The sequence below is a fragment of the Dermochelys coriacea genome, chromosome 4, assembly GCF_009764565.3.
Source record: "Dermochelys coriacea isolate rDerCor1 chromosome 4, rDerCor1.pri.v4, whole genome shotgun sequence".
Classification (NCBI taxonomy): Eukaryota; Metazoa; Chordata; order Testudines; family Dermochelyidae; genus Dermochelys; species Dermochelys coriacea.
The window spans coordinates 140,169,973-140,183,195 of NC_050071.1; the positions used below are offsets into that span (position 1 = coordinate 140,169,973).

Genomic DNA, 13,223 nt, shown 5'->3' on the forward strand with positions numbered 1-13,223 from the left:
TGTGAAAAAATACTTCCTTTTGTTGGTTTTAAACCTGCTGCCTATTAATTTCATTTGGTGTCCCCTAGTTCTTGTGTTATGAGAAGAAACAAACACTTCCTTATTTCTCCACACCAGTCATGACTTTATAGACATCTATTATATACCCCCGTGACAAAGTTCCTCCTCTACCTTGGTGGGTCCTGCCCTTATTGGCAGATTTTGCTTGCGTCAGAGATTCATGGCAGCCCTCAGTTTGGCCACTTTCATGGCTCAAATCTGCTGTTTACTCAGATAACCTCATCAATGGCCAGCATGGTGGAAAAGAGTAAGAACAATCCCCGCAGTTTCTGCTGATCCACCATGTGGGTCAGGGACCAGCTCAGAGACCTTCACCTCTGGTGGAAGCTCCTGTGTTGGGAGGTTTGGGGGAACCCGGGTCCACCCTCTACCCCGGGTTCCAGCCCAGGGCCTGTGGACTGCAGCTGTCTAGAGTGCTTTCTGGAACAGCTGCATGACAGCTACAATTTCCTGGGCTACTTCCCGTTGGCCTCCTCCCAACACCTTCTTTGTCCTCACCACAGGACCTTCCTCCTGATGTCTGTTAACACTTGTACTCCTCAGTCCTCCAGCAGCACGTCCTATCCCTCCCAGCTCCTTACACGCACACCTCACTAACTGGAGTGACAGCCTTTTTAAGCCAGGTGTCCTAATTAATTCTAGCAGCTTCCCAATTGGCTACAGGTGTCCTAATTAGCCTGCCTGCCTTAATTAGTTCTAGAAAGTTCCTGAGTGTTCTGGATTAGTCCGTTATCTTACCCAGGGAAAAGGGACCTACTTAACCTGGAACTAATGTATCTACCTTCAACCACTCTCTTTTAGCTACCTGGCCTGACCCTGTCACACCCCTTAGTTCTCTTTTCCAAGCTGAAAAGTCCCAGTCTTATTTTATCTCTCCTCATACGGCAGCCATTCCAGACCCCTCATCATTTTTGTTGCCCTTTTCTGAACCTTTCCCAATTCTAATAGATCTTTCTTGAGATGGGGCAACCACATCTGCATGCAGTATTCAAGATGTGGGCGTACTATGGATTTATATAGCGGCAATAGGATATTGTCTTATTATCTATCCCTTTCTTAATGATTCCCAACATTCTGTTCACTTTTTTGACAGCTGCTGCACATTGAGTGGATGTTTTCAGAGAATTATCCACAATGGCTCCAAGGTCTCTTTCTTGAGTGGTAACAGCTAATTTAGACCCCATAATTTTATATGTACATTACTTTGCATTTATCAACATGAAATTTCATCTGCCATTTTGTTGCCCAGTCACCCAGTTATGAGAGATCCTTTTGTAGCTCTTTACAGTCTGCCTGGGACTTAAAGATCTTGAGTAGATTTGTATCTTCTGCAAATTTTGCCACCCCACTGTTTACCCCTTTTTCCAGATCATTTATGAATATGTTAAATAAGACTGGGACCAGTACAGGCCCCTGGATGCACCATGATTTACCTCTCTCCATTCTGAGAATGGACCATTTATTCCTACCCTTTTTTCCTATCTTTTAACAAGTTACCAATCCATGAGAGAACTTTCCCTCTTTTCCCATGACTGCTTACTTTGAAAGGTCCCTCACCAAATTGTTTATAATGGTTTCCCTGTGTTTTTGTTGAAGGTTTTGGTATCGGTTTATTACTGGTGTTTTGGTGTGCTAGTGGCAGCTGGCCTACCTGGCAATAGTTAATCTTGTGCTTTTCTAAAACAGGTTCAAATAAAGGTTTTTTTAAAAAAAAAAAAAAAAAAAAAAAAGAAATTTTATTGTCATCACTGCATCACATCCTATAATACGTGTTTCAAATAATAAAGGCAAACAGAAGGAACAACTGGGAAGCTATGTGCAAACATTTCCCCAATACATTTCTCTACATAAAGCCATACCGTAAATCCACAATTCTTGCCTGTTCATAAGCGCTCATGTCATTCATAACTGCAATGCATGGCAATCCACCACTTCCCACACCCACATTTCATTGCATGACAACAGTTCCTCATTTACTGTGAAGACTGTACAAGCACATTCATAAAATGTACTATTCTCTCTTCCAATGGCCTATGCAAAGCATCCCTGACTTGTGTTGCCCAAATGCACCCTGCCTCAGCTGTGGTAGGTACACTTTCCGGTTGAGTGTACCGGAACAATCCATGACTGTCATAGCTCCATTCAAGGGCAAATGGCTCACCTGTGTCAAGAGCACAGCAAAGCACAATTATGAAGACAGCATTGAGGACATGGGCATCCAAAGGGGCTGTAGACAGCGTCAGCAGGATTTTAGTCTGCCAAATGCACATTCAACTGTTCTGCACCTGCTGAGAGTGTGACTTTGAACCTCTTTGGCCAAGGCCTCTGAAATCATTATGGTTTTGTAAGCCCAGGCAAAAGAGGGTACATGGGTCACCCAGGACAAAAGTGGGGACAGTAACTCCATTTATTACAACGTCATTGGTGGAAATAGTGTCCCAGGCTGTCCATGAATGTAGACTCCCAATTGTTGGAAACCCTGGCATCATGAACTTTTCCAGTGCAGTCCACATTGGCATCTGTAAGTCAGCCTCTGTGGTCCAAAAGGGCTTGTATAACAATGGGGTAGTACCCTTTGCAGTTTATGTACCCACGTGCTCCTTGAGGAGGACAAAATGTGGGCACCTGAGTCAATGGAGAAATTTGGAAACCCCATTCTCTCAAAAATCAGCAGTTACTTCAGGGATATTGTTTATGACCACCACTATTGGGTAAAATACATGACTGATTGCAAAACTTTTGGAGGCAACCACTTTACATGTGGGTGATTTTCCAGTTCTGAACTGGTTAGCAATGGACTTGTAGCAGTCTGGGATAGCCAGGTTCCAGACTGTTATAGCAACCTGCTTCTGAACCAGTATGGCTGCCGTCATGAGTGTCCCCCAATCTGGAGGGTGGGGGAAGCTGCTCACAATGCTCCAGAAATGTAGCTTTCTTCATGTGAAAGTTCTGGTCACCTCAGGTCCATATGATGTGATCCCACCAGTCTGTTGTGCTTGTGGCCCTGCTCCAGAAGTGCCAGTCTATGTAGAGGGCATCAGCAACCACACCAAGAGTCACAAGCAGCATCAGGCAGTTCTATTCCTCTACATCTGTATCGTCATCCTCCTCCATCAGGCACCTTTGGTGGATCAGAAATTGCCGCCAGGATGTCCACCAGCATCTCATGGATGCTGTCTGTTTGCTGAAACAGGAGTGCAAGCAAAAGAAGTTCTTCAAATGGTGATTCCTCCATGTTGTTGTTGCCAGGAGCACACAGACCCAAGAGATGGCATGGCAGGCTGCGTTAGGAACCTGACAGACTGACAACTTCCTATTGACTGCTCACCCTGCAAGTAAGTTCTGACACTGCATCACAAACCAGGGGCTAGAGCAGCAACAGCTGTTGAGGGCGCTAGGAAGGCTGGTTTGACTTGGGTTTGTGTACTGCAGTGTGGACGCTGAAGCCCCAGGTTTGGCACCTGGGTCCAGAAATTTTAAACCTAGGGTCAATACACAGCATGGACGCTCAAGTCCCAGGCTTGCAAACCCAGGGTCTGTGTATTCAAATGCCACTAACCCTGGGCTTACATTACAGTGTAAACATACCCTACATGCCAGTAGGATTCAGGGCCCTGGCCATCCCTGCTGTCATTTGACAATGAATCTTTTTCTTCTACTACTTAGCTTAAGAAAAACAGCTTTATTCTAAAGCTTCTCTGCCTCACTCTACTGAGAGATTCTCCCTAGAGCCTCCCCCTACCCCTTCTGCAGCTACAGTTTTAAAAAGACACAGCGCGCACGCACACACACACACACCCCAGCGCGTCTGTATCTCTCCCCATTTCACAGGAACAGACTGGCATCCTTCAGAGTCCTGCTCAGTCTCATTTTACCGGGGTCATGGAATCAGGATAATTCAAATGTTGACAAAGAGCCGGGATCTGTGACCCTCGCAAGCGTCTGTGATTTCATACCCCCTAGACACACGAGGGGCCTCTCCCCATTCCATCCTCTTATTAAACCCTTGCCGTTGGCTGCTAGTGAAGTATATTTGGGGAATTGCTTGGAATAAGCATCAAAACCTCAAACAGCATATTGAACAACATCTTTCCTGGTACCATTAATCAAGCTGATTCATGTCTCCAGCCATCTGCACACAGTTGCATTCGGTTTGCGTTTCCAAACTCTGATCCAGTGGCGCCCCTCCCCTCTCCCCCCCCCCCCCCCCCGAGATAAAACAGTTCTGCAAAAGGCATGGGAAACTGAAGTGCTCTTTTAGCTTACTGGCTTTGTGTGAGCACCTGCGACAATGCCCTCTGGTGACTGGGCTAGAGAGAACGAGACCTATGAAAGCTGCTGGGCTGAGCCACCAGGTGTGGGGGAAGGGGACTCGGCCTCCGTAGACAAATGCATGCCTCCAGTTCCTTCGCCCGGGGCTTTTCTTTAGTAAGAGAGAAACAAAGATTCAAAGCAAAGCAGCTCAGCCGCACTGCCCTCGGAGTTGTATCTAACCTTGTCTCTGGGGCTCCACCACCATTTCTAGCTGCAACTTCACACCCAGCTACTCCTCCTCCCTGCAGGTGTCTTCCTCTCAAACCTTCCATCTGACAGGCGTGGAGACCTCTGCCCAGGGCCTTCCCCAATCCCCAGCCTAGTCTCTCCTTGGCTCCCCACCCAAGAAGTGGGACACTTTGTATGCAATTTCCTGTAGGACTCATGACAAGGAGCAGGCACTGACCTGCAGCCACAGACCCCAGTTTGATGGCCCTGGGGCTCTTTAACAGTAACTTAGGATACATGAATGCACACAGAGGCTCAGTGTCCTATTCCAAACCATTACAAGTGTTGATAAATTGTAGTCAATTGCTTGACTACACATTGGTTCATTAAGATATAAAGGCCGAAGAACCAATGTCAGTCAGGTTTATTGCTCCAAGCCAATAATAACGTACAGGTAAAAGGTTCTATACAATACCTGTCTCCAGGAAGCCATCACGTGCAGCGATGTTACATTTACCTTATGCAGAAGGTGAACTCCCGAAGTTACACATTTCGACTGGTAGTATTTATATGATGATTTTACAGATTACACATCTGTTAACATGTCACTAAAATCCAACCCATCCGTTTTTCCCAGTTCCCTATTCTGTTCTTTCTTTATCTGTGTTCTGGATACTAGCATTCCAGGTACTGGTCCATGAAGGCACTTCCCTAGCTTGTACTAAGACACAGAATGAATCTATCTTGATTTTGACACAGTCTCTTCTTCCTTGTGCCAAATGCTTACTTCAGCAAATGCAAGGAATTATGGGATACATAGCATAAATGAACAGGGCTACAGTTCAGGCCCATTTACAAGCAAATATTGTAACAGTGAACTAGCCTAATGTTATTGGTGCTTAATGCATAGTAACGCATATGGTGCAGATAATACATATTATACATTTCATAACAATGTGTATTATCTGCACCATATGTGTTAGTATGCATTAAGTACCAGTAATGTTAAGAGCAAATATTGTAGCCAACATATGGTAGTCAACAGTAGTCATAGCTAAGAGTGCTCTTTTAGATCAAGTGGTGGAGGTTTGTGGTTTCAAAGGATCAGGGTTCTAATCCCAGTATTGGGAACCAGGAACACTCAATCATGCATAAGGCCTCCAAAAAAAAAATAAAAAAATCCCAAAATGGGTTTAAAAAAAGGGGGGGGTTGTTTTGTTTTTAAAAAATATTTCTGGGAGTCTCTGTATTTGCCTTCCAGTTTGAGCCTTTATGGCTGCACTTGGTCATGTTTTTAAACCTTTTCCCCACAACCATCATGGCTAGAAACATCCTGTTTTAATAAAAGCTTAGATTCTAACTTAATCCCATGATTCCAGAAGGCTGTCGCCATGGGGGATGTATATATTAACTCTGTCTGTAGTGTATGGTTTCCTTACAACTTTTGGCAAAAAAGTGGGGGGGGAAGACATGGTGAACATTAGTATGAGCTTTGCCCATGCTGCCCTGCCAATATGCACAATTTCTGACCTAAAAGGATCCCCCATCGCTGTGGGTCTGCCCCTCTTGATTTAGAGTGAATTTTATTAGAGCAATTGCTACTGCTGGAGTTTAAAGGGAGCTGAAATGATGGGTTGTATTAACAGATGCAGTCAAAGCCTCAGAGGACACAGGAACACTGCTGTATCATCAGGCTGTATTTACAATGATATTAACTCGTTTATATTGTCACCAGAAATATGAGATACAGAGCACGCATCTTGCTAACATATCCAAGAGTGTAATTCATTGCCTGCGCTGCTTGCAAAGATAATACATAAAAAAAACTGGCGCTTATATAGCACCTTTCATTCGAGAATCCCCCAAAAGCACCTTAGATACATAAAGGCATTAAACCCTTTGACACCACTGTAAAGCATTAACCAGATATAGGATGGGGAAAGTGAGGCACAGAGTGTCTTGCTGTTTTATCCAAGCTCACACAGCAAACCAGTAATAAATCTGAACAGAATCTATGTTTCTTGACTTCCAGGCTGCTGCTCTAAATATTAGACCACCCTTCTCCCACCTCAGTGCATCATCATACATATTTATACCCTCACTTTGCACAAACCGCAGCCAGTTGGTTGACACAGGATCATGAGATTTAAGGATTTTTTTCCACTGTTTTCTTCCTAGCTGATTAATGTTTGGTATCCAAAAGTAACTGACTGGCTAGTCATTGGCTAAGGCAGTGTCATGACCCTGTCTCCTAAATACCTCAGAAGGTACATTGAAGACTATTTTTAGGGTACTTACTTAGGCTGTAAGCTATTTGGACTAGGGAACATCTTTTCCCTCTGTGTGTGTGTACAGCATGTAGCACAATGGGGTTCTGTTCTCTGATTGGAGCCTCTAGGTGCTACTGCAAAAACAAGATAACCCACCTCCCCCCATAGATTCTTATATCAGAGATATTTAAACATATGCCACACAGTGTAATGTGTTTGCACATTCCCTGGTCTTGATTGCAAGCACACAAGGTATTTTAAAATCCTATGCCATGGCTGTCACGCAGAGAGAGACTATCCAAGAGAATTGCTCCAGGGTGTGTGACAAATTCTGATTTTTGTGGGGGGTAAAATTGCTTGGATTCCGATTCAACTGTCCACTCAAGCTTATCAAAAAATGGTTCACCACTATGTTTGGTCAAAGAAAAAAGGCATTTTGACTAAATGGGAAGTTGTGTCAGAAATATTTCCATTTTCATTTGGGGGAGGAAAGGTGTATCAGAAAACAGACACCCAGGGAAAACAACTTGTTTTTAAACAGCCAAAATTGTTCCAGTGTGGGAATTTGTTTTTTAACCCCAAAACACCCCCAAATTGTGAAACATTTCCACAAAAATGAATTGGTCATCAAAATTTTTGCCTGAAAATAAAATACATTTTCCAACCAGCAACACTGACCATAGGGACCGGTCTTTGCCTGGAGGATGCTGTTGTGTGTCATCTCTAGTTGAGTCTTAACCAATCTCATTGAGATTTTGGAGATTCCACCCACCTTTGATTCTGTGGACCATGAGGTTTTTTCCAACTTTTAAGGTTGAGGAAATCCTATTTGTGTGGCTCTACAGAGATCCTTCAGAACAGTGTTAGGTCATTGCTCCAGCTCGGAGGGCTGGTTGTGCATTGTTCCATACCACCACCCTTTTGTCCAAAGGGGATATCAGTCTAGTGGGCAAGACATGCTGGCAGCCATGGTTTGCTGCCTAGAGTGAGGGGTTGGTTTGGAAGAAGATGCAAAGACAAGAGGGATTGGGACAGGATGGAGGCAAGCAGGTAGAATCACCAAAGGTACAACCTTCTTCTACTCCAAGTCTCAGTGAGCAGTCTGTACATATTTCATTTAAAATATTTTGTGCTTGTAATGGCGTGGCACCCACTTCTCACAAGCGCTCCCTCTCGTCAGGTGAGTCTGCAGTCTTTAGTCCCAGCCCTGGTATTGGGCCATACCCCCAGGGCTTCCTCTCTGAAGGCAATGGTTTCATTAAGCAGTTCAGATGCCCTTCTGGGGATTTACTGCTGTCCAATCGTAGGCTACTTCCCCAGTGGCCTATGGGGGTGACGGGGGGACCCTGGCCCACCCATTACTACAAGTCCCAGCCCAGGGACCCTAAGAATAGGAACCATGTGCTGCCATGCCCCTTTAACCAAACTGCTTCTGTTCTCTGGTCCACTTCCCCACAGCCCCAGCCTTCAACAAAGTTTCACTGTTACCTCAGGGCTCTTCCATGTTCATGCCCAGCAGCCAGCCAGGAGCTCTCTCTTGCTCCCCGGGTCCTTGTCCACACTGAGCTGTCTGTGGTGCTGCAGTTCCCTTTGGCCAGTCCGGAGCACCACGTGCAATGCATCCGATGAAGTGAGCTGTAGCTCACGAAAGTTTATGCTCAAATAAATTTGTTAGTCTTTAAGGTGCCACAAGTCCTCCTTTTCTTTTTGCTCTAACTCTAGCAAGGAACTGACTGTCTTGCTCTGCAGCTCCTTTTATATGGCCTTCTTGGGCCTTGATTGGCTGCTCTCTGCAGCCACTCTAGGCTGCTTGGAGGACTCCTCTACTGCTCCTTTCCTGGGCGGGGTGGGGGAGGACACTGAGGCCTCCAATAAGGAGCCTCTGCAGCCCTTCTAGTCTGTGCAATCTGAGTGCTCCTATAATGTTTGGCTCTGGTTAAGTCAAAATACCATGAGAATAACCTTCTCTGTGGTATTTTAGTGTTTTCTTCCTGGATCAGACTGGGAAGCACAGAAGAAGTGAGAACTGGAAAATAAAGAGAAACTGGTGGAACTTCTCCAAAGCTCACAAATAAATAAAGAAACTTTTGGGTTTGAGTTCACAGCACAAGTTCAGGATGGCTCTGATTTTAATCTAACTGTGTGGCCCATTCCTACATGCGTTAAGAATAGATACGTTAATGAAGGCTTAAGGAGATATTCCACAAGAACAAATGTTGGGAAAGTCTTTTATGTATCTAATGACACTTAATTTCCATAGTAAATGCCTAATGTTTAATGAGTATTTTATTTTCTCCCCATTTACATATTTATAGTTAACTTTCGTAGCTGCTTGTGAGTAATTAGCCATCTGTTTAGAGAAAGCCAATGAACTATAGAGCCACATGCTCATTCCAGTGATGGCAGTGGAGGCCTGAACCTGTCCCTGGATTACTCTCTGAACTTGTCTGCTGGGTGCCTCTGTTATGCAAGTATTTTATTATAGGTAGTTGAAGGAAAACCAATGAGGGAGAGAGATGGATTAGGCTATAATGAGGATGAAGCTGAGCAAAAGGAAAATCTGGGTTCAATATCAAAGACAGTTCCTAGTTGCAAGATTAACTGTGCTGTGGAACAAAAAGAAGTTGTAGAAACCCCATCACTTCAGTCCCCTGAAAATAGACAAGACCAAGCATTTAAGCAGAGTGCATAAAGAACAATTCGTCATTGGCCAGCATGGGATGGAGGGGCAAGGTGTGACTCACCACTGTGACAGCCCAAGCTGGACATCCCAAGGAACAGCTCTGCTAGCCGGTGTGCCCTCTTCTGGTGGTGTCTTGCCCCAGTCACTTCTGCTCCAGGGACCCACATCACTCCCAGGGCCACAGTGTCCTCTTCATGATACAGCCCCTCCGGCAGTGCCGCACTCTGTGCTCCCCCCTTCCAGAGGACAGTATCACCATCTGCTGTCCAGCCACTTCCCTCAGTGGCTTCTGCAGCCAATTGTCTGGCCACTTCCTCAGTGGCAAGGTGGGGGAAGGGCAGAACCCAGGCCCATCCACTATTCCAGGTCCCAGCCCACAAGCTGCATCTCCTCCAACCTTTCAGTATCTTTCCCTGGGCCACTTCCCTGCATCCCCCCCACACCCTGTTTGCCCTTGCCTCAGCCTACAGATCCCTACAGCCCGCCAGGAGCTGCCTTTAGCTCCCTGGGTCTCTGCCTCCAGCACTGCGCTGTCTGAGGCAGTTGCTACCTTCAGCCTGCAAGGCAGGCCTCCTCCCTCTTCAAGCACCAAGGAGTGACTGAAGTGGCTCTGCAGCCCTTTTTATATGGGTCAGCCTGGCCTTGATTGGTGCTTCTCACAGCCCCTCTCTGATCAGCTGCCTCCTGCACAGCCTCCCTCGGGCTCTATTAACCCCTTAGATCCTAGTGTGTGGGCAGGTGCCCCATCACAGGTGAATTAAGTGACATACTAGCTTGTCTCTCTCTCAGGTGTCTTGCATAATGACAGGTTTCAGAGTAGCAGCCGTGTTTAGTCTGTATTCGCAAAAAGAAAAGGAGTACTTGTGGCACCTTAGAGACTAACAAATTTATTAGAGCATAAGCGTTCGTGCATCCGATGAAGTGAGCTGTAGCTCACGAAAGCTTATGCTCTAATAAATTTGTTAGTCTCTAAGGTGCCACAAGTACTCCTTTTCTTTTTTCTCAGGTGTCTGTGGGTCTTTCCTATACCTTTGACTTTGTTGGATGGAAAAGTTGAAAGTCATTTCTCTCCCAGAGCTGCCTGTCTAACCAGAGAAATTTGGAAATGGAGAAGTCCCATCCCCCATTGCTGGGGCAGGATTGTTCCATACAGTTTGTTTTCTAGTGCTGAATAACGATGTTTCCACATGGAACGTCCTACTCATGAAAATGTCACCAGAGATTGCAGAGCAGATTATGGCAAGAGGTGACTGGAGTGTCCCTGGGCTCCCAGCCGGCCTCACTGCTCAGTCCCCAGGCACGTGCATAAGACAAATGACCTTCATTTGGCTGTTGCCCCCTTTAGTCAGGGTGCCATCTTCAGCAGTCGCACCCCAGCAACAGCAAGCCAGCTACGGGCTGCAAACCACCATGGCAGGCCCATTTTGGCCTACCTTTCTTCAGGGAATCTCTGGCTGTTGGGGGTGTCTCAGGGAGTCCCTGTTCCCAGTCAGGCCTCTCTCTCCCTTTTAACCCCTCCCTCCAAGCCTGATGCCAGGGTGGGGCTTACCAAGCCCTCAGGAGCTCGTTAAGCCTTTCTTGGGGTTTCTGCCCTCCATCACATGGGTACAATGGACCAAAGTGTTCTCCTTTGCTCCCACAAAACACCACACATGCCAACGGAGCTGGATGATTAGCCAGGGCTGAACTTTGACAAGGGCCAAGCCAGTCTGATCACGGACTGGTTCAAAGATTATGCCTAGGGTTGCCAATTTTCTAATTGCATAAAACTGAACACCCTTGCCCTGCCCCTTCCCTGAGGCCTCTGCCCCATCCCTTCTCCAAGGCCCCGCCCTCCACTCACTCCATCCCCCCTCCCTCCGTCACTCATTCACCCCCACCCTCAGTCACTCATTTTCACCATGCTGGGGCAGGGGGTTGTGCGAGGGGGCTCCAGGCTGGGGCCAAGGGGTTCAGAGTGTGGGAAGGGGCTCCGGGCTGGGGCAGGGGGAAAAGGCGGTCACTGGTGTAGGAAAGGGAAATGAAGAGTAAACTAAGAGATAATATATCCCTAAGATGGGTGTGGAGCTCATCAGGAAGTATGAGCCTGTAGTTCTCCCAGCACTCAGCAAGCTAGCCACATCCCAGCTGCTGCTCAGCAGTAATACACAATGGGGCTGTGGGCGTTAGCCAGAGCCTTTCCATTGACATCAGTGGGCTTTGGATCAGGCCCTATATGAATCAACCTAACCACATGCCTCCCAGTGGCACCAATATGCTCAGGCGGGTATTTCATGCCTGTGTCTCACTGTCTTCTGAATACGTCACCAAAGGGGGTTGTGCGGGGTCTCTGCGGAAAGCTACAAACTCGCCAATGGCCATGCTTACCACGTGACGTTACTGCAGGGCGTAATCTGAGTGCTGTGTAACATGTAGGATACAGGGTTCCAAAACGGTCAAGGTGAAACTTGTCACTCATCGATGTGGAAACAATGGACACCCACAGAACCAGCCCTGCGTTTGCTATCTGGACCAGGCATGGGTTTGAGGATTTACAAAGGAAAGAATTCCCCCAAAAGTCTCTGAATAGGGCCCCCACCCCTACCCCGGTAAAAGCCAATAGTCTGTAACTGTATAAGAGAAGAGGGAAAGGCACAAGATTTGATCCATGATGGAGGAGACTTTGTGCTACTGGGAGTGTCTCATGAAAGGTGGATCACAGCTTTCTGGGCTGGGCAAGCGCTGTAAGGACTGGCCGTTGGGTAATACCTTACTAGACAGGAAAGTAAATTGTTAAGAAGTACAACAGCCTATGGACTGTGTTTTAAGATTTTCTTTTACCTGTAACCTCATGTTTCCAAATCCTTATGCTTGCTTCTCTAACTCAAGTTCTGTTAAATAAACTCTAATTTGCTTTTACTACAGACATGTCTAGGGGCCTTGTGCTAAGGAGAGTGTTGAACTGAGGCGAAGCCAGTGAATGGGGCGCGTCGCTTCCCTGGAAGCAGTGAATGGGTGTACATTGCAGGGGTCCAGGAGATAAGAGACTGGGCACTCATGTGTAACAAAGTGTGGTGTGTAAATGGCTAGTCAGCCTGCAGAGAAAACATGCAGGACTTGAGGAACCCAGAGCAGAGCGCTTGTGTTGCCAGAAGTGGGGGAGGGTTACCCCGATGGGCACAGACAAGGAGCCCTCCGGCTGCGTGCAGATGGTAGCAATTCACCCCAGACACTTGAGTTAATCCCGAATAGTGTCACGCCCCCAGTTATCTTTTGTCTTGGTGTCCCTACCCCCAGTAGTTGCCATAGAGAGAAAGCCAAGAGCTGCTGGCCATGATGGCTAAGGAGCTGCAGGTGCACCCCCCAGAGAGACCAGAGGGAAGGACTCAGAGGCAGAGGACGGCGAGGTGAGAGTAAGTCAAGATGAAGGCTGTGTCTGAATCCTGCCTCACAGTCGGCTCTAGCTCTGAAGAGGACCTTGGAGCAGTGCCTTGTCTAACGCACTAGATTGACAGCAGAAGAAACAGCAGCAAGTGGAGCCATGTTCATCATCTCTCAATTGCTCCACGTCAGAGTTGCTGAGCAGAGAATCAAATGGCCGGCTCTGAGGAGGACATTCCCATGTGTTACACCAGGGCAAAACTGGAGTGACTCCGTTGAAGTCAATGGAGTTTCACCAGCATGAAACTGAATTAACCCAATGGCAAGAATCAGGCCTTTTCCCTGGCATGTGAAATCTAAGCCACATA

The 13,223-nt window shown here is 46.7% G+C and overlaps 1 long non-coding RNA gene across 1 annotated transcript; it reads right to left on the bottom strand.

Moving 5' to 3' along the window:
- Positions 1-1,777: 1,777 nt before the first annotated feature.
- LOC119854943 lies at positions 1,778-10,078 on the bottom strand. The gene is made up of 2 exons (XR_005292693.1): positions 9,557-10,078; positions 1,778-3,244 (listed from the first exon to the last, which is right to left on the bottom strand). It is a non-coding gene; the product is annotated as an uncharacterized LOC119854943 (long non-coding RNA).
- Between the last annotated feature and the right edge of the window lie 3,145 nt (positions 10,079-13,223).